At 37.7% G+C, this 21434-nt stretch overlaps 1 long non-coding RNA gene across 1 annotated transcript in view; it reads left to right on the top strand.

Moving 5' to 3' along the window:
- The first annotated feature begins 872 nt into the window (after positions 1–872).
- The window catches only part of LOC143889929 (uncharacterized), a 41216-nt gene continuing 20654 nt past the window's right edge, over positions 873–21434 (top strand). Inside the window, exons 1-2 of the long non-coding RNA XR_013254996.1 lie at positions 873–2239; positions 15279–15389. This is a non-coding gene — a long non-coding RNA (uncharacterized LOC143889929). The remainder of the gene's footprint in view (positions 2240–15278; positions 15390–21434) is intronic.

Here is a 21434-nt window from a genome sequence, read left to right as displayed (position 1 = left end):
GGATGATTTGGATCATCGTATGGTGCGGGCCATACCATACTTTTAATAATAAAATGCAATTTATTTTGGCTACCGAGGTTGGCACTACAATTTTTTGATAATTGCATACACTCACTCACTCAGCTTGTCTTTATTATTTCAACATCTGTCAAAAGGTTATTATAGTTCCCAAAATGCTCTCAGAAGCTAATTAGAAGGAAAAGTCAAGTTAAGTCTATGTTTGGGGGAATCTTGTAGCCGATCCACAGAGTTTCTAGTAGTTTTCCTAAAAAAAAAAACACTTAAAAATATACAAAAAAATGTCATTGATTAATGGGGCGAGGTGGGGCGGGGCGGGGACAACTCCATCCCCTTCCCCTTCCCCTCCCCGCACCGGGGAATTTTTAAAATCCCCTTCCCCTTACCCTTCCCCTCTCAAATCGGGGAATCCCCGCGCCAAACGGGGCGGGGCAGGGCGGATCCCCACTTTTTCGGGTGAAATTGCCAGCCCTAAGAAAATACGCTAAAGAGGGTTGCCCATGAAAGAAAAATGAGGCAAATATATCTTTTTCTTTGTAAAAGAAGGGGATAATGGTAAGAGGGTAAAATACCTCATCCTTTGGGTGCTTTTCAAAGTTGTCATGGCTTTCTCTACAAGCCACAAGCATAGGCCATTAGATTAAAGAGGTGAAGTGTAGGGCTTAGATCAACTAGAATATTCTAGGTTTTAGGGTTTCTAGGAGGGCATTAGGCTAAAAGAGAGAGATGGATGGCTGAGATGAGAAGGCAACAAATGGATGGCTAGGATTAGAGTGAGGAAAAACCCTAGGTATAAAACTCCATTGGAGTTCGTGAGAAGGGGGAGGTTTTTTCTCATTCTCCATTTCTATACACAGCGCACAGAGAGAGAGAGAGAGAGAGAGAGAGAGAGAGAGCAGAGAACACAGAAGTGGGTGAGATGAAGAGTCTCGGCCCCAACTAGTCTCCCTCCTCCATCTTCTTCGTCCCTCCACCTACCACCACCATCATCTCTTTATCTTCTCTAGACGGATTGCCGGAATCCGGCCAAGCAACTACCTCCACCTTCAACCTCATTTTTAAACCCTATTCCATTTCTTATTCCACCAAGACCACCATCTCCATCAAACCCTCCATTTTTAACCCCATCTCCACCATCTCTGCAACTTCTCCATCACCGGAACTCCGACCATGCCACCTCCGACCACCGCCCACAACCATTAACTCCGGTCATCCTCTCCACAATAGCCATCTTCTTCTCAATCAAAACCCTCTTCAAATCAGACCCCAAGACCTCCATACCACCATCCCTACCCTCCATCTCAACCAAACCCATCTCATTTTCTATTAGCCCAAACCCATTTTATTAAACCCCATTGCTAGTACCATTGATTCCGGCCACTTAGCCAGACTCCGGCCATCCAAATCCATAACCACCCCCTCCTTCTTCCACAATCCTCTAACCCGAAATCCCCAACTGCTTCAATCCATTCCCCATTTGTCATCTCCCATTTTTTTTCTTCAAACCCTCTTCAAATCAGACCCCAAGACCTCCATACCACCATCCCTACCCTCCATCTCAACCAAACCCATCTCATTTTCTATTAGCCCAAATCCATTTTATGAAACCCCATTGCTAATACCATTGATTCCGGCCACTTTGGCGGAATCCGGCCATCCAAATCCATAACCACGCCCTCCTTCTTCCACAATCCTCTAACCCGAAATCCCCAACTGCTTCAATCCGTTCCCCATTTGTCATCTCCCATTTTTTTCCTTCAAACCTTTTTTGATCCTTCACCAAACCTCATTCTTATAGTTACCATTCTATCTGAAACTCCAAGAAAAGCTAATAGAAGAAGAAGGGAATGGTCAATTAAGGTTTGGCATGGGAGGATAGAGAAGAATATTGGGGATTTGATCCTAGGGCTGGATTTATAAAGGGATCATTAGCCATTGTTTGGAACCCACATTGATTGGAATCCAAAACCCTCAATCCAACCCATCACCATAGCCTTGGATCCGGCCATCACCCTCATTTTTCCCGGCCTCATCTACTCAATCTGGACAACCCCTATCACTATTCCGACCCAATTGCACTGCCAACTCCATCACCGTAATCAATTCGAGTCCCATTCCGCCATTGTTCCAACTCTTGACTGAGCTCACCCCTGAGTATCACGGCACCGAAGAGAATCGGCATCATAGAGTCAAAGTAGAGGAGTCCAAGGAGGAAAGTCAGGTATTTCTATCACAGCTTATTCTATTCATGTTGAAGATAGAAATAATATAGATGATGTTTGTCTTAAGATACTTAGTTTTTGTGTCATTTACAGTTACATTGCATTCTTAATACCATTAACAAAAAGGGCTGCAAGTAGGGGATTCCACCATGTTTTAATAATTGCACCATATCATCTTGTCTTTTATTCGGGGTCACTGTAATCCTCGTAAATTTGACAGAAATTGGAGAGCAGAGTGAATTGGTACAATTAAGGAAACATGGTTGTGTCAATTTCGGATAATTATCAAAGCGTGGCAAGTACTATGGAGATAAATTTTCTTTTTAGTGATAACGCTACCATGTTTCGTTAATCGCACGGGCTTGAATTGTTTTTGCCATGTCATTTGATTTTCCTTAACTCCTAGTGATTCAAGCAGCCCCTCACATAAAGCAGGGTAATTGTTAAGTTTAGATAATTCCCATCTTCTCGCCTTCTATAATCAACACCATTTGATTCAACAAGTTTACATGATCACCTTGATCTGTTAACTATACTTGATCTGTTAACTATAATGAGTTTCTCAAACCCTTATGGATGTTGCTGCAAACCCTCTCGAATGTCTTGTTCAAAGTCAAGAAAGGTGGATGCAATTATCATGGTATAGTCATGCTTCTTTTGTTTGCATTACTTCTTGATATCAAAGCCATAAGTTCTGATAACTACTCAAGGTTATCTTGTCTTGTCCTCTTCAACTGATTTCTCATAGTTTCTTTTACCTTTGAGATTCTAGTGACGTCCAATGGTAGCTCTGAAAGAAACAAGATGAGATGGTGCAATTACGAAAACATGGTAGTGGTGATGTCATTTATCTTAGACCATTTTGGGGTTCGGGGTTTTCTTTCATTTTTCAGGGTTTCCTTTTGTTTTGATTTTCTTTCGAGATTTCCATCGATTTTATTCCTCAGGATTCGCTTCGCATTTCAGGATCCCATCGATTTTGGGAATACTCGTCGGATTCGGACGACGATGGATGGAAACCTCTTGAGCCAAAACCCCCTTTCAATCAAAAGGGATAAAAACAACAAAAATCTAAAAATAATCCAAAACATCAAAAACTTTTTCGAACTACGTTGGCTTTATCCCTTTCCACAGGGTACGTAGGTAGCTTGGGTCCACCCAAGTTCAGTCAAACCTTTTTAATAAATATTTTCAAACATTTTCAAACCTTTCAAAACAAAGATGGTGATTGCCAGGTTACTAGGAGTCCCCTTTTCATTCAATTTTCGATTTTGATCGTGGTTTTTCGGTTTTCATCAGTTTTCTGACGTTTTATTCAGTTTTGGGACGGGCGATGACATAGCATGGCCCCTTCACAGGGATTGTCCTCGCTCAGCTCAACGATAGGTCATGACGATCGCGAGACTTGTCCGATCTTCAGCAGATTAGGATCGCTGGGCTTGATTCCTTTTGAATCGCCCTCTGAGCCTATCGTATGTCCCCTTTCCTTTTCCCTGGTATTTCTAGTCCTTGTATATCGTTGACTTTCTGAGTCCTTTCTTTTGTGTATCTTTTAACGTGTTTGTTTTAGTTTCTTTATGTTACCTTTAGCTTGCTTACTTCTCTAACATGTGATTGATTGCTATTTCCTTGACCTTATCTCTCGCATAGGTTCGCATGCTAGTGTGTTTACTTTACTGCTTTGGTTGCTTAGCTATAGCGTTTATTCATTCGTCTTATCTTGATTATCTGTCTAGATATAGCTCTTTACTGCTTTCCCTATCTCATTATATCTGTTATTATCTGTTTAGCTATAGCCCTGCATGTGCTTGTTTACTGTTTTCTTAGATGTAATGAGTTAGGATTTGATTGCTTTCTTTGCCCATCCCCGGGTCATGCATACTTAGATAGACGTTTTCTCGGGGATGATTGTTCCCATTTCACATGATTTTCCCCCAAAACTCTTCAAAGTTAATTAAAAATGGCATAAGAGACCAGGTGCTTGCACTTGGGCGAATGGGGGTGCTCTTCGGATCTTCCTCATTCGTCACTAGGCACGGACCTTTTGTATCTCTGGTTATCCGTTGCAACAGAATATTTCATGGGTCCAGGGCCCATTTCCTTGGATGGCGACTCTTCTTTATTTTCAGGTGCGTCTTGGTTTCGAGGCTTTTGTCTCAGGATCAAGAGGTATCTCATACATATGCATCGCCACCCATGCTGTGAGTGGTATCATTTCGAGAGTTCCTTGGTAGAGCTCTCCTTCATATTGTGGAGATCTTAGAGGATTGACGGGGGATCTCACCATCCTCGGGATCGGGGTCCACACTAAGTTAGTCTTCTACTAATAGGGGTTGTTTTACCTGAGACTTAGATAGTCCTCTAAAGGAAGGTACCTTTTTAATGAGACAGGACTTGTCTCCTAAAGAGGAGAACAGCTATGACTAATGAGACAAAGCTTGTCTCCTATGAGGGAACAACTAACTCTAATGGGACACTGAGTGTCTCCTAAAAGAGTGGGCTATAGATGACTCTTTCATTGCCCTAGCAATGAATAAAAGATCTATCTGAAAGACTAAATTAATCTCTATACAAGAGAAAAAAGAGAAGAGGGGATTGCTACTAGGACTGGGCAAGTACCATAAAGGATGGGCTTGGAATGACTCATTCATCGCCCTTGCAATGAAGAAAGAATTAATGAATATCCAGGGGTGTCTAAAAGACTAACAAGTCTCTATAGAAAGAAAGAGAAGGGAGAGGATACTACTGAGACTAAGTAAGTCCCCTTAAAGATGGGCTTCTCATATACCCATTTGAAGATGGGCTTCTCATAAGTCCCCTTAAAGATGGCCTTCATCGCCTTCTCATATACCCATTTGAAGAACCATAAGCCCTAGGAAAGATTATAACAAAGACGCCAAGTCATGACTCCATGGTGCTCAAATACATGCACCCAAAATCGAAAACCATAATGTAAAGGAAACCAAAGAGGTAAACCCTGTATTCTACATGATTATGACTCAAACATATACATCTAAGATTTAAGAAAACTCTAAATAGGATAAGGCATGTTTAAGAGACTATAAAAGCATGAATGATTTGACCAAATGTGATTAACAGACGGGATGATAGGGAGAAGTCATGCTAGGATTTGTTAATTATCAAAACAAGGTTGGGTTAGCATTGCTTCCGAAAGAGTAACTTAGGCCAATTTCTCTAGGCTAATCATGCTTCAACCATTACCAAACTTTTAATGCAAGTCCAACTATGCATTTTTACCATAACAGTAAACCCAAGTGAACACCATTTTACAAATCGCCATTGTACTTGCAAAGACAAAACATCTACTAAATTTCATAACAGAAAACAAACCTAACTACCTGAAAAATCAGAATTACCTATAGAAGCCTTCTAGTTGATGAGAACATGACAGAACAAGAGTAGCACAACATGGTAAACTATGATGATACAATTATCAAAATAAGGAAAAGATCAGCTCAGTGCAATTACTCATAACTGATCTGACCTCATACCCAAACAAATTTAGTGCCTATTTCAAATAGGGTTTATGCTATCAGAACCTAGAATATCATGAGGAATCAAACTGAAATGTTGTGTGGGAGATAGATGTATTCAAAAATGAAAAACCTGATTGGAAATAAGTTTACTAACATCTAAACCAATCACAGATTAATTCAGATAGATATATGATGTTCATCTTAGTACCCCTAAAAAAATGTATAAAGAACAATATCCTCACCCCACGATCGGTATTTTGGTACCAAAACTTATATTGACAGGGTTCAAAATAAATAGGTTGAATAATAAAACGACATTAATGCTTCCTTACTCAATAATTTCACCCAAACACTCCACTTTTATGGTTGCAGAAGCAACTATCTAAATCAAAAAGGGATAAATGATACATAAGAGGGTAATAAGGTCTATCCTTGAGCATAACCTTAATGGTAGGAGTGTGAAACCATATGCAACTTAAACTAAAGAAGCTATGTATCTTCAAGTATCATGGGAATTTAAGCTTCTACTGAACCAAAAATTATTTGAACTCAACAAGAGTAAGTAATAAAAATCATGGGTGATTGTATGGGGATGCGTTCACAACTTCCAGACTAGGTAAATTGACACAAACTTGTACACACAAAAATAAGGAAAAGGGTGTATGTCTATAGCTTCAAATCCAAAAAAATGCACAGCACTAGCTGATATTAAAATTCATAATGCAATCAAATGGGAAAACAGGGTATCAAGACACTAGATGGGAAACACACACCAAGATAATTAGCAGTCATAGAAAATGATTAGGATTGAGATATAAACAGGGAACATCCATGATAAAATATTTCCCAAATATGAGTAAATATAAGGCACAAAAAATGAGTCTAACGATTCAGATTAATCATGGTCAACCTATAATCATTCGGTTGATGAAATATGTCATTCGAGATGCCATAACAATGCATATATCCCAGAATGCAAACAAATCTCTTACAATAGTTTATCACAACTCAGACTAGTGCTTCAGGAGTTCAGCTCAAAGAAACCTAAAGATCTACAGTACAGTGCTTTCCATGTTCATTGAAAAAATACACATATGACTGAATATCAAAAGAACACCTCGACTAAAATGCAACCTATAGTTCAGTAAGCAATAACGGCTCTAAACAACAGTTGTATCCTACTGACAATACCTTTTTCTTCAAAACATAATAATAACGCAATCAATAAAACTTTTGTTTAAAAGTGACAGTACTTTAGAACTTCCTTTGAAATCAAAACTTTTTCACAGGTAGTATGTGATGCAAGGAAAGTGAGTGTGAATGTGTGGTGTGATGTGCACAAGAACAGCATGGATGTCTGAAACTTCATCTAACCCACATATCTCCAACTAACATAATCGAACTATTTTCAAATGAATTTTCATCATCCAACACAATGAGACACATGATTCTACATGATGATCAGAAACCTGTATGTCAAAATCCAAGCATTCCATGAGAGTTCACTGATTTGATTGATAATTTGAAAGTACAAACTCATTCCCATTGACCTTCACTACAGAGAATCCCATTCTTAAATCCTACGCCTGAACATTAACACATCTGGACCTTCGACCTCATCCCAGTGGCTACAACAGATCCCAACAACTACAACAAATCTCATCTAAATCACAATACCAAATAACCTTCACCTTCAATGAGATCCTTCTATACCATACAAACTTAAGGTTCTATGTGCAATTTAGGGATTGAAAGATCAGCTCATGCAAGTATTAAAACATATCAGTGCAAATCATTTAAAGAATTGGAATAGAAAAATAACTACACCTCCTTTCCATAACACTGACTTTCAAAACATCTTAATTCTCATCCCTCAAACAATGCTAGCTCCCTAGCAAGACTAAAAAATAATCGGTAGAGAATTATCTTATTCCAATGTCTGCACTCGCTTTATAGTGACACTACCCAGTTCAAGTAATCCATATATATGACAAACTAGTTTCATATGGCAGACACATGAAAGAAATAAGAAAACGCCAATGAAAAAATTATGCTTGAACTATGCAAGTAACATGACACGACTATGCTGACACAATCACTAAAAAAAGCTGAAAGAACTCTACTTGATTGTGTAAAACCTGATTTTCATTGAGTTAATAGAACCTTCAGACAACTAATCCAAAGTATATAAATTGGAACAATGTTTATGGCAAGGCATTATTGCAATTATACTATCTTGAGAGAGAGAGAAATAAAATAAAATAAAATAAAATAATACACAACATTATCTTATTTCATCTAATGAAATCCCACTTTTCACAATAACCTTTCAAAATTAACAAAGCTATATCATTTTTTTGATATAGGTCATGACCTATATAAAAAAAATGATCTTACTATTTAAAGCGCTAACACCAACAGAGGAAATGAATAACATTACTCAAGCTTGACATGAGGTCTAAATATTTATTGACACTACAGTTTCACATGAACTGACTTGAGAAGAATCAGTTTTTTTTTTAACGTTATTACACCTTGGAACCAACCTGAATTCACACAAAAACCTTATTTGCTAGCTAACCCACTTCGCATCTTTCCCTTCTATAATCTGCCACCTGATCCAGTAACTTCACTCTATCTAGTCTTATCTTGAATCACTACAACAAATAGTGCTCTAAACTTCAAGAACATATGCAACAGAACATACTACAGATTTTACAAATAAATGCAACAACAGATGTCCTGAAATCTCATACAAGAATACAACAGCATACGTTCTGAATCTCATCAGCGAATACAATAGAAAGTGGCTTAAAAATAGAAATTGTTTCTTTTAGGCTTTTGGAAAAAGCAAAGCTATAAAAGGTTTCCACTCTTTTCGTGAATTGGGTTTCAACAAGAATGGTGTATGTCTAGAGAAAGAGAGAAGGGGAGAGAGAAAAAGAGAGAATAGAGAAAGAGGGAGAGATAAAGAGAATGAGAAATAGGGTTTCTTCTTTGTGTTTTTTTTGGGTTCCTCTTGTGTTTCTTCTCAGGGTTATTCTCTTGAGTTTTCTTCTTGGGTTTTCTCTCGGGTTACTCTCTTGTATAGTCTTGGGGTTGAGAAGTAAGGAAATGGTTGCGGGCTTGTGGGTTTGTGATTGATCCATTGTAATCCTTGTATTTTGTTTTTCTCATAGTGGAAGATCGTGTTTCTTGCCTCGTGGACGTAGGCTTGGCCGAACCACGTAAAATCCTTGTGTTCATCTTGTGGCTTGTTTGTTTATTTTACTTTTCTGTTTAATTTGTGCACGTTCGGATTGTTTTGCCTGGTGGATTGTCTCAACAGTCTCATTGCCTGTGTGGAGAAGAGACGAGAGATGGATATTTAACTCTTTTAAACATTTGAAGGAGTTGTCCCTGCAATATCCAAGCCTCTCTTACGGGCAGATACTGCTGCAAAACCACATGGTGGTAGAGGTCCCCTTTTCTTGTTGAGTGTAATGCTAACATTGCTTATAGGCAGAGATAATGATGCAGAACGTTCATCTAGAGTGTGAATCCATTAGCTCCCTCCTTACAATATTTTCACTTCACCCAACAACACTTCAACTCTCTCTTTGTTGGGTTTTCTTCATTTTCACAGTAAAACTGGGAAGTGTAGAGCCTATTAAGATGATCGGATGCAGACAGGGAGGGGAGGGGAAAGGGTTTGCAAGTCTATGAGAGCTGGTAACTGGAAGAAAGCGAGGGGGAGCTTCCTGTTAGAGTTCTCCGCCCCCACCCTTTATTCCATTCAAGAAAGTGAACCAAACGCTGGAATCGGTTGAAACGAAATCGGACACTGATTCTCGTTCCTGATTCCATAGTGAAATGTGTGACCTGCAATGTGACACATAAAATGAAATAAAAGCCCAACAAAATCTCCATGTTGTTGAGCCTTTTTATCTAATTCAATAGTCACTTCCTCAATTAACACATGCAATTTTTCCTTAAGGATGAAGAAATATTTGAGGATGGATGTGGTATTAATCGCTAATATGGATAATGCTTATGGTCATTAACCTTGCTAGCTTCATTTGGCCTTCTCGACTCTAGAAGTTAGAGCAGTTTCATCTCAAGTAATTACTTGAAAATGTCGTGGAATGCTTCACGTCAGAGTCATGTTTCTTTGCCCTTCTTTCCATTATGGTTTTCGGCTCAGAGTTTGTCACCCACCACGCCCCGGAGCCTGAAGATCTCATGGCGTGACACCGTCAAAAGACTTCTCATGCAATAGTTTAGAGTTACTAGATGAATTCCACTATGCATATAAAGAAAAATATTTAAGATTACTTTCATTCACCAAGCAAAATTACTTATATACATCATAAACCTATCAAATTTTTACTCAAAAATAAAATAAAATTAAACACCATTACATAGTTACATTATACACAAATTATCTATAAATACAGGCATAACCTATTTTCAATTCCTTTAGAGCCTCACAAAAGGCTCACTGCTCACTACTAGGGGTGTAAATGGATATTCGAAAATTTGATTACCGTCCGCATTTGAATCCGTTTAAAGTGAATATTATCCAGATCCGTTTCAAGCGGATATCATCCGAATCCGTTTGTGAGATATCCGGCTCTTATCGGATGCGAATCTGGTAAATGGTATATCCAATCCGTTTAACATCCGAATCCGAGAAGTAAATCCTTGTTATTTATTATTAATAATATAATTATTATTTATTTTTAGTAATGACACTATATTTTGTTTCTAAAAGAAAAGTGAATTTTCTTTTTTGACAAAAATAAAAACAAAAGTGTTTTGGGTAGGAAATGAAGTAATCTCTCATTTTAAGGGCATTCTTGGAGTTTGATATGGCTTATTTATGAAGCAATAAATGTGGGCTGTAGGATGAAAGAGACAAATGAATGATGGTGATTGAAAGAAGATGTCATAGTTTCTAGAGAACTCTAGAGCAAAAATGCCATAGTCATTAATGGTAAATTGACGGCTCAGATCAATTTTTCAACTTAGGGTTATATAAAAACCCAAAATGCAATTAAAAGAGGGGACTTCTAAGGTTTGCAAGGAGAAGGAAGAGAGAGGAGAAAGGAGGAGGCTGTGACACCATCTTCGGCATTCCTTGGTGTCTCCAACCCCACCAAAATCTATCGCCGCCCCTCTCCACCTTCTTATAGCCACATCCATCACCTCCAGTCACCTCCATCTTTAACCCAATCCCCATTTCCATCCCTATTTCTCTTCATCTTCCACAATCAGCACTCCCACTTCCCCTGTTCAAAATAGCCCAAACCCATTCCATCATATACATAAAAAATAAAAAAAAATAAAAAAAAAAAACCCAAAGACCACTACCAGCACCATCATCCATCCCGACCGCCTCTCTCTCTCTCTCTCTCTCTCTGCCTTTGTTTTAAAAGGAAGAAGAAGATCTCATATATTTTAGGGTTTGAGAGTTAATTTTGTGAAGAGAAGGTAAATGTCTGGTTTTAGGGTTTGAAAAATGTATTCGAGGAGTGAGAAGGAGAAGAAAGATAAAGTGCTGCAATAAAATGTTCGAATTTACCGGATAAACTGATACGGATAATATCCGAATTCGAACAATATCCGACGGATACGAATTCGGTAATAGATATTAAATATCCGTCAAATTCGAATCCGAATCCGAATTCGGATAGTGTATACTGTAATCGAATTCGGACATAGCCATATCAAATTCTAATTCGACCCGTTTACACCCCTACTAGCTACTTGCACCTATGGGCTCATACATCTCAAAAACAAATAAAAGAATTAAGTTAGACAGCTTAGTAAGTAATTAAGTTATATTCTGAAAGTACATACATGCCCTGCTCATGATGCATGACTACTCATGACAGGTTAAAACACAAGCATACCATATAAGAATAATATAATTTATATTTGACAATATATGATGTACAGCACTCTTTAATATTTCACATTCCATAGCTCACCTATTCATAACTAAGAAATTCTCAATGGAATCAATCAATTGAATAACAAGATATCAACAGCTATAACCCCATCCAGAACAATTTTTGTGGTGATCCAAACCATTCATTTGCAAGGCCCTTAAATAGATAGGGTGTGTACAAAAAAATCAGCTCCATAGGATCATCCTAATCCATCCAAAAGTGGAGGGAAAAATGGACAGACATTGTTTGTCCACAAATCTACCCATTTTGCCCTCCACTTTTGTATGGGTTAGGATGATCCCATGGAGCTGATTTTTTGTACACACCCTATCTATGTAAGGGCCTTTCAAATGAATGCTTTGGATCATCCAAATAATGTGGGCCCACATGAGTTTTGTGCCCTCGAGCGCATATAAGCTATATACGCTAAATTTATTCCGGGGCAGCAAAATATTCACAACATTCAAAGTCTGAGACTGATTTGTAAAACCAGAAACTAACAATAATACCATTAATCCCATTGGCTCGATATGAAATTTGATGCAGTTCTTGGACACTAATAAGACAAAAGCATATCCAAATTTCAGCATGCTCTTGGGTTATAATCTTCTTATTGTACCCATGCTTTGTAGAATTTCTTATACGGGCGCGTTTTATAAAAGTGACCATATTTTCCACTTTACAATGAATTTCAGGATGTGGTTTATTTCCTTAGAAACTAGACCTGTAGATCATCAACATAGACATGAATTTTGCTTGTTTTCGATTAAAAATGACTAAGATATGACTATTTAAAGCTGGACTTGAGAATCAGTCCTAAAAATCCTAATGTACAATAATGAGAAAACAATCTTTTTCTTTGTCATCCCATCGAATTTATTGGGGAGACTTATTTCATTAGAAGCTAGACACCTAGATCATTAAAATAGACAAAGTTTGCTTGCTTTCGATTCAAAATGACCAAATTATAACTGTTTAAAGTCGGACCTAAGAATCAGTCCTGAAATCCTAATATACAATCTTAATAGAATAATCCATCTGTCCCATCTCTTTGAATTTTGGGGTGAAATTTATTTCATTGGTAACTAGATATCCAGAGCATTTTTGAATTTTGCTTATATTGGTTTTAAAATGACCAAGATATTCCTATTTAAGTCCAAACTTGAGAATTTTTTCTAAAATCCTATTGTAAAACCTTAGTAGAACAGTCCACATCTCTCTCCTCTAAATTTCAGGGTGAAATTTGTTTCATTAGAAACCAGACACCCAGAGCATCACAATGGACTCAAATATTGCATGATTTGAACCTAAAATGACTGATTTTTAGCCATATAAAGTCTAACATGAAAATCTGTCCAGAAAATTCTAGGATCAATAGAGGACTAGAATTCTATCAGATGAAGCCCTTTTCCATATTGGATGGCCTTAAATTTGTTACAAATAATATAAATATATAGAACTCAAATATACCCAAATTTTAACTCAAATAAATGTTCAGGCCTTCAGATATAAGCGACTGAATAGTTCTTAAATTTGTTAACTAAATACAAAAAAAAAAATTTGCAATACAATTAATTTAACTTTATTCATGCATTTGCTCAAACATTTCATGTTCCAACGTTGTGAATTCCTGCAACTTAATAATATTCTGTGACTCTAAGAAAAAATTTCTACAGTTCATTTTACCAATAATCCATAAAACAGATTTAGTTACTTGCTTAAGGTTTTTTCAATTCAAGCTACTAATCAAGGTTTTTTAGCTTTAACCTTGTCTAAACTTTATTTCCTCATGGTTCTAGAATTTTCCACATGAGCCTTAGTTAATCTCACTTAGTCTAATTTAAATCCTTTTCTCTTAATCAATCTTAATTAGCAAACTAGTCAATTATCGTTAAGCCTTAATTAATGATACTTCAATTTAAGCCTAATTATCACTATTCATACATTTTAATAAACATACATAGCAACGAGCCTAATGATTCAAGCTATAGGATCTAGTCCTTACAAACTTAGTCATAGCATCCTTCTAGAGATATAAAAACTTTGAGATGTTTGGTAGCAGTGGTTGCATTCGAGGAAGAAACATGTATTGTGTGTGTATGAGAGAGAGAGAGAGAGAGAGAGAGAGAGAGAGAGAGACTAGGAGAATCTAGTAGGTTCCTTATCCCGAGTTCTAGAAATTTTCTAGTCTCTTCCGTGTTGGTGGAGAGAGAGAGAGAGATGGGGCATGGTCAAGAAAATGTAGACAATAGCACATGCTACTGCTTGTCTAGACTATTCTTTCCCATTATAAAAGATACACACAAAGTAGATGATGCGTAAGTGGTTGGGGAATGGTTTCCAAATATATGGATAATGTTACTCGACTTTCTAAAGTAAGTTGGTGTACTCACACCTCTCTTTCTAAAATTTGACAAAGTAAACACAAGCACGTTAAAGTCCAGCCAGACAGATCACATCACTTAAAGACTATTTGGGACCCTTTAAAGCTTCAAGTTGCACACCATCTACATCCACTAAATTATTAACCATGTCTTTTGCTAATGCCATGGCCCAACCATCTCCACTCCAGCTGCTTATTTAAGGATGAAACCCATTTATTTTCTCTTGCACTCTCAAAGCTCTATGGATCGTCATGACCCATTGGAGAAGAGAGAGAGTACAGCCTCAATCTCTTAGTTAGAAGAGAGAGGTGCTGTACTCTCTCTCTTCTCCGGTTAGTCTTTGATGACATGTTTCCCTTTCTCTTCGTCACAACATTTTTGGACATCAAACCCGTACCTTAGCCCTCTACGCCATAGTTTCAAAACTCCCTTGTGTCATTGTTGACTTGCTCAGGTGGACTCCTTTATACCTTGTCCGCGTTCTTGTCAGAGTCACATTTTGTCCTATAAAGTCAATCAAAACTCTTTTGACTCTCCTGGGCATTCTGACCCGCAAAACAAGTACTCGGTCGCGCCCTGCCGAGTTGACCAGGATTTGCATTAGCCATGTTTTGACCCCCGACCCCAACCAAGTACTCGGTGTGTCTTGCCGAGTCGACTGGGATTTGCGTTGACCGTGTTTTGACCCACATCCTCATTTTGAAGCACTGGTCTATGCATGTCTTGTGAACTTCTCTCTTATCGCACGTCTCTCTTGTCTGTAAATAAGTCACTTCCATTGCTTTGTATCAAATTTTATTTGGTTTTGTAGGAATAGGAAGGGAACTTTTAACGGTGGTGAGCAAGTTGTGTAGCTTTTGCTTCATTCTTTTTTCTTTGGTTCTGGAGGAAAGGTGGATAGAAGCTTTGTTAATTAATTCAAGGATTTAATAGTAGGTAGAAGAAGCCATGAGCTTTATGAATAACTCAAGAAGTAATACTCCCAAGTTTTACTTTCAGTATAAAGGAAAATTTTCTCGTAGGATTTAGCTTTGCAAAGGAATGGATAATATAGCAAACTAGGTTTGATCTCTGTTTACCACATGAAAGAGCAAAAAGATAGTCCTGCAAAAATTTCATCCGAAAATACAGTTGACTTTTGTCTTTAACACTATTCACTTAGATGTATACACCGAAAGATTATTCCATGGTCACATTTCGACAGCACCCTCATGTTTAATGCAGGGGCTGTCTAAAAGTGTTGATATCACAGTTATCACCCGAGAGCGAAGGCGGCTTTTTACCGTGGCTTTGCAAGTCTCTTTCCACTGCGGTATTCATGATCAACTATGAAAGGTATGCATTTTATGTTTGTGTGTGCTTTAATTCGTTTGATCGACACACAGGCATACATACATAAGCATATACATGGAGAAGATATTTCTGCCGGAGAAGATATTTCTGCCCCCTTGTTGATGCAGAATGTGAGGCTTGGAACTGTTGGGTATATAATATAACCCATATATGTTCTAATATAAGCCCAATAAGATAATGGACCGGTGTAGTGGGCCTATTTGGGCTAGAGCCCACTAACCTATTCAAACCCTAGTGTATCTCTATATATATGGGCTGGAGGCAACAAACTTGGTATTCCAAATTAGATACCTTGGGTGTAATGCTTCAAGCAACCTCTTGCTTGACCTAATTCCTCTAACAATCTTGAAGCAACAGTAAAACCCTAAATACGTTTTTCCTTTTTCTTCTGACTTGGGATCGACTTAACCTCTCTCAACAGGACTCCTGCCTCTCTCTAAATCTTGATGTTTTTGTTTTTGGAGGGGATAAACATCAAATCCCAATTTGGGCAATTTGGGCGTAGGTTTTCTCACGGAAATACAACGGCAAAAGAATTAATGATCGTGGGTTATCTCAATCAATTGGAGCCCACCCACTCACAATCCAACGGAAAAGAAAACGATTAATTGTGGGCTTCTTCTCCTGTTTATTACTCGTTGGATTAAAGAAGAGGAACATGGAGCATCTGCCGTGTGTCTATCTCTCTGCAAGTAGGTTATTGAGTTTAGTTTTTATTTGATAGCCACATGCCTAAAAGGCTAGAAGCCAAAATAGGGGTTTTGGTTTGAATTGAATAAGGAGGTTTGTAGCCCCTCATCCGTTTGATATGGGCAGCCCTCTTTTTCATGGTTTTACAAAACTACAATCGTTTGGGCGTGGGTTATTTCGGTTACTTAAAGCCTAACTTGCCTCTCTATTCAACTTGCTGTTGGATACTCCCTTTGCCGTCAAACCTCCATTTACATCTTGAGTTTTTTTTTTAACGGCAGTGGATTGCAAAAGCAAAATCGTAATTGCAGTCCTCTCTTAAAAGAACCATATCAGCCATCGTTTCGAAAATTTTGTTGGAAATTCTTCCACCATCGTTGGAATCTGTTAGAATTTTTGAACAAAAATAATAATAAAAGATTTGAAAAGTCAAAGATGCTTTTTCTTTTTGTTTAAAATATTTGGAGGGAAGATTCAAATTATGTTTCCCTCTCTTGTTTTTAAAGCAAAAGACTTTTGCATGTGTGGGAACTTGAACCCAAGATCTTGGTGAGTGTGCTTGTGGTGTGTTTTCAAAACCAAAGGCAAATTAATAGTCCCAAATCACTTTGGAAGAAAATTCTTCTCATCCATATAAGATGGAGAGTTGGAGAAAGGCTTGAGCCTTCAAGGGGCTTTACAATTTGTTAGGTCTTGGGCTTTTAGAAGAGCACAAGCCCATATGTAAATCACACACACACACGGGCGCGCGCGCCTCGCCGGGCCGGGCCGTGGCCGTGGTCCGGGTTCGGGTATTAAATAAAAAAGGTTATTTTTATTGCCCAAAAACGGTTTTTCTTTTTACCCCATGTTTTTTATAAAGATGCACCCTTTAATTGCAAAACTGTTTCAAATCTCAACAGTCACAAATATGAGAGAAACTTTTTTGTCTTTTAATAGTGATTAATTATCCTCCAACAGTCATATTCTCATCTATAAAAAGAAGAGAACAGCGCCATTGGAGAATATAGTTTTAACAGAAAACATCAAAGTTTCTGCTTGTCTTCTTCCTTTCCTCTGTTCTGATCTGAGCACAGTTCTACGGTGATTCTGGGTGGACCAGTCAGCGAGTGCACGTGGACTGGAGCCAACTTTGGCTGTTTTATCTTGGAGCATCGGTTCGCGGATCCCGGTTTGCACCGGTAGGGGGCGGATACAATTCTTAAGGAGAGTGACCAGTGGCACGACTCAGCCTTCTTCTTCTCGATCTGTTTTACAGAAACGTTTTCTACAAAAGCTAAGTACTGATTTATTTACATTTCTAATTTCTGGATTCAATCAAGCCATATATCAGACCCTACTGGACAACATCTAATTTGTCCAACAATCTTAAGAATCGTAATTTTCAAATCTGATCATATGGCTTCTGATAATTCGAACCCAACTTCTGTTGATATCATCTCTGTTGAGAATTCCAATCCAACGGTTGTTCGCACATCTGTTGTGAACAGAATTCTCAACACCATTCCAGATTTTTCCAAGATCGAACGCCTTACTGGATTGAACTATAAAAGATGGAAACAACAGATCTTGTTTGTTCTACAACAAATTGGTGCAGCTTTTGTTCTTACACAATCAAAACCATCTGAAGATTCTGCTGATTTTGAAAACTGGAATAATGCTGATTATATTTGCAAGAACCATCTCTTGAATGGTTTGTCAAATTACCTTTATAACGTATACTATTCATTTGAACATGCTGCTGATCTTTGGAATGCATTGGTAACTAAATATGATTTAGAGGATGCTGGAAATAGGAAATATGTGATAGGGAATTTTTTAGACTTTGCTATGGAAGATGGGAAACCTATATCTGCTCAAATAGATGAGTATCAGTTCCTAATTGGAGAATTGGCTAAGGAAGATATGAAGTTACCTGACACATTCGTGGCTGGTTCTCTTATTAAGAAACTGCCTTTGTCTTGGAAATATTTTAAAATCGGAATGAAGCACAAGACAAAAGAATGGACCTTAGACCAAGTAGTTGTTCGGATTAAAATTGAAGAGAAAAACAGACTAAAAGATAAGCAATAAAATGCCAAAGAGTATACCTCTAAGGCAAACATTGTTGAGACTAAGAATGATGGGTCTAAGAATCTGAAACCAGAGAAGGAAAAGAACTTCAAAAAATTTGGACCCAAAAAGAAAGGAGTCTGTTTTGAGTGTGGAAAACCCGGACACTACAAGAAGGACTGCCGACACCGAAAGACTGGTTCGTCCAGTGCCAAGGTTAATTTAACCGAGGCAGATGTGATTGCAGCGGTTGTGACTGAGGTAAATCTGGTGGAAAATCCAAAGGAGTGGGTTCTGGATACTGGTGCTACCAAGCACATTTGTAGAAATCGAAACTCCTTCTACAACTACAGCTTAGTTAAGGAAGGGGATCAAGTTTTCATGGGGAACTCACAGACCTCAAAAGTCGTTGGTAAGGGCAAGGTCTTGCTGAAGTTAACTTCAGGGAAAGTACTTGCACTTCAGGAGGTGCTGCATGTGCCGGATATACGGCATAACTTGGTGTCTGGTGCGCTCTTGAACAAGAATGGACTAAAGCTCTCTTTTGAAGCAGACAAGGCAATCACTAGCAAAAATAATGTGTTTGTAGGGAAGGGCTACAATGCAAATGGTTTATTTGTTCTTAATGTACTTGAAATCCCGAATGAAAAAGTATCATCTTCTTCTGCTTACATTGTTGAGTCCTTTGATATTTGGCATGGTAGATTAGGACATAGAAGTGCACCTTACATTAAAAGACTTTGTAATTTAGGTTTAATAAATAAATAAATTGAACCTAGTAAAGAAAAATGTGAAATATGTGTTGAAGCAAAATTCACAAAGAAACCTCACTTTAGTGTTGAAAGAAAATCTGACTTATTAGAGTTAATTCATAGTGATCTAGCTGATTTTAGAAATCTTGAATCTAGAGGAGGTAAAAGGTACTATGTGACCTTTATAGATGATTACTCTAGATACACTAAAGTATATCTTCTTAGAACTAAAGATGAGGCTGAACAAGCCTTTATCAAATATAAAAATGAAGTGGAAAATCAGTTAGATAGAAGAATTAAAGGACTTAGAACAGATAGAGGTACAGAATACTCTATAACTAAGTTCTATGATGATAATGATATTATCCATGAAACCACAGCCCCGTACCAACCTGAATCAAATGGTATAGCAGAACGAATGAACAGAACATCAAAGGACATGTTTAATGCTATGTTGATAAGTTCTAGTTTACCCTTGAACTTGTGGGGGGAAGCACTTCTTTCGGCTTGTTATATATATAACAGGATACCTCCAAAGAAAAATGGTCAAATACCATATGATCTGTGGCATAACAAAATGCCTAGTTTATCTCATTTGAGAGTTTGGGGTTGTTTGGCTAAGGTTGGAATACCAGAACCTAAGAAAAGAAAACTAGGACCTAAAACATGTGATTGTGTATTCATAGGATATGCTCAAAATAGTACAGCCTACAGATTTCTAGTTTTCAAATCAGTTGAAAATATCCTTGAATATAACACTATAATTGAATCTAGGGATGTTGAGTTCTTTGAACATCACTTCCCTATGAAGAAAGAAATTCCTAAAGAACCTAGTAATGATTCAAGAAATCAACCTGAAACTGAAAAGGAATTGGATTCTGAGTTTCAAGAACTCAGAAGAAGTAAAAGACAAAGAAAAGAAACAAATCTAGGAGCTGGGATGTTCACCTATCTAATAAATAAAGATCATGTAACTTACTCTGAAGCTGTAACATCTCCAGATGCTGTATTTTGGAAAGAAGCTATTAAAAGTGAATTAGATTCCATAATAGAAAATGACACTTGGGAACTAGAGGACCTTCCACCTGGAACAAAAGCACTAGATAGCAAGTGGATATTTAAAAAGAAGCTAAGACCTGATGGGACAATTGACAAGTTTAAAGCAAGACTAGTAGCTAAAGGCTTTAGACAGAAAAAGGAGATAGATTATTTTGATACCTATTCTCCTGTTGCTAGGTTGTCCACCATTAGGATATTATTAGCTATAGCTTCTATTCATAAATTGGTAATACATCAAATGGATGTAAAAACAGCTTTCTTAAATGGAGATTTAGAAGAAGAAATTTACATTAAACAACCTGAAGGATTCATTGTGTCTGGTCATGAAAACAAAGTTTGTAAACTAATTAAGTCACTGTATGGTTTGAAACAAGTACCTAAACAGTGGAATGACAAATTTGATAGTGTCTTAATTACAAATGGGTATAAGATAAATGAATCCGACAAATGTGTTTATAGTAAGTTTAATGGGGATAAAGGTGTAATACTTTGTGTATATGTAGATGATATACTAATTATTGGTACTAATTTGGACATAGTAAAATCTACTAAGAGATTTTTAATGTCAAACTTTGAAACCAAAGATATGGGTGAAGCTGATGTAATCTTAGGGATGAAGATCATCAGAAAAGAAAATGAAATAATATTGTCTCAGTCTCATTATGTAGAGAGCATTCTAAGGAAATTTGGACAATATGATAGTTCACCTGCAAAGACACCTTTAGATTGTCAGGTACACCTAAAGAAAAACAAAGGTGAGATGGTATCCCAAAAGGAATACTCAAGGATTATAGGTTCAGTGTCATATTTGATGAACTGTACTAGACCTGACATTGCTCTAGCAGTTGGAAAACTTAGTCAACACACTCATAGACCAGGACATGAACACTGGCAGGCTTTGACTAGGTTGTTAAGGTACCTAAAGGGTACAATAAACTTTGGACTGCATTTTAAGGGGTATCCTGCTGTCTTAGAAGGCTATAGTGATGCGAATTGGATCTCTGATTCAAGAGATTCAGTGTCTACCAGTGGATATTTATTCACCCTTGGTGGTGGTGCGATTTCTCAGGAATTTTATGGCAGATGTGCCTTTATGGCCAAGGCCGGTTCCCTCGGTGTCTTTACACTGTGAAAGTCAAGCTGCTTTAGCCAAGGCCAAAAGTAAGACCTATAATGGCAAAAGAAGGCATATACGCCTGAGGCATAATTTGGTAAAGCAATACTTGAGTGAGGGAACAATAGCACTCGACTTTGTAAGGTCAGAGAGGAATCTGGCAGATCCTCTGACAAAGCCACAAATAAACAAGGTGGTTTATGAGACATCGCAAGGAATGGGGTTAAAGCTCGTGGCATGAACCATTAGTGATGGACACCCAACCAATGTGAAAGGAGATCCCTGGAATTTGGTTCAATGGGTACTAACAAGTCACCGGATAGTTTGTTAACACTATCACCCCTACTCCTAGATGCAAAA

This window comes from Tasmannia lanceolata, unplaced genomic scaffold (genome assembly GCF_043159265.1).
Source record: "Tasmannia lanceolata isolate RefF3 unplaced genomic scaffold, GAP_Taslan_0.1 ptg000013l, whole genome shotgun sequence".
In the NCBI taxonomy this organism is placed as follows: Eukaryota; Viridiplantae; Streptophyta; class Magnoliopsida; order Canellales; family Winteraceae; genus Tasmannia; species Tasmannia lanceolata.
This window is presented reverse-complemented; position numbering and strand designations above follow the sequence as displayed.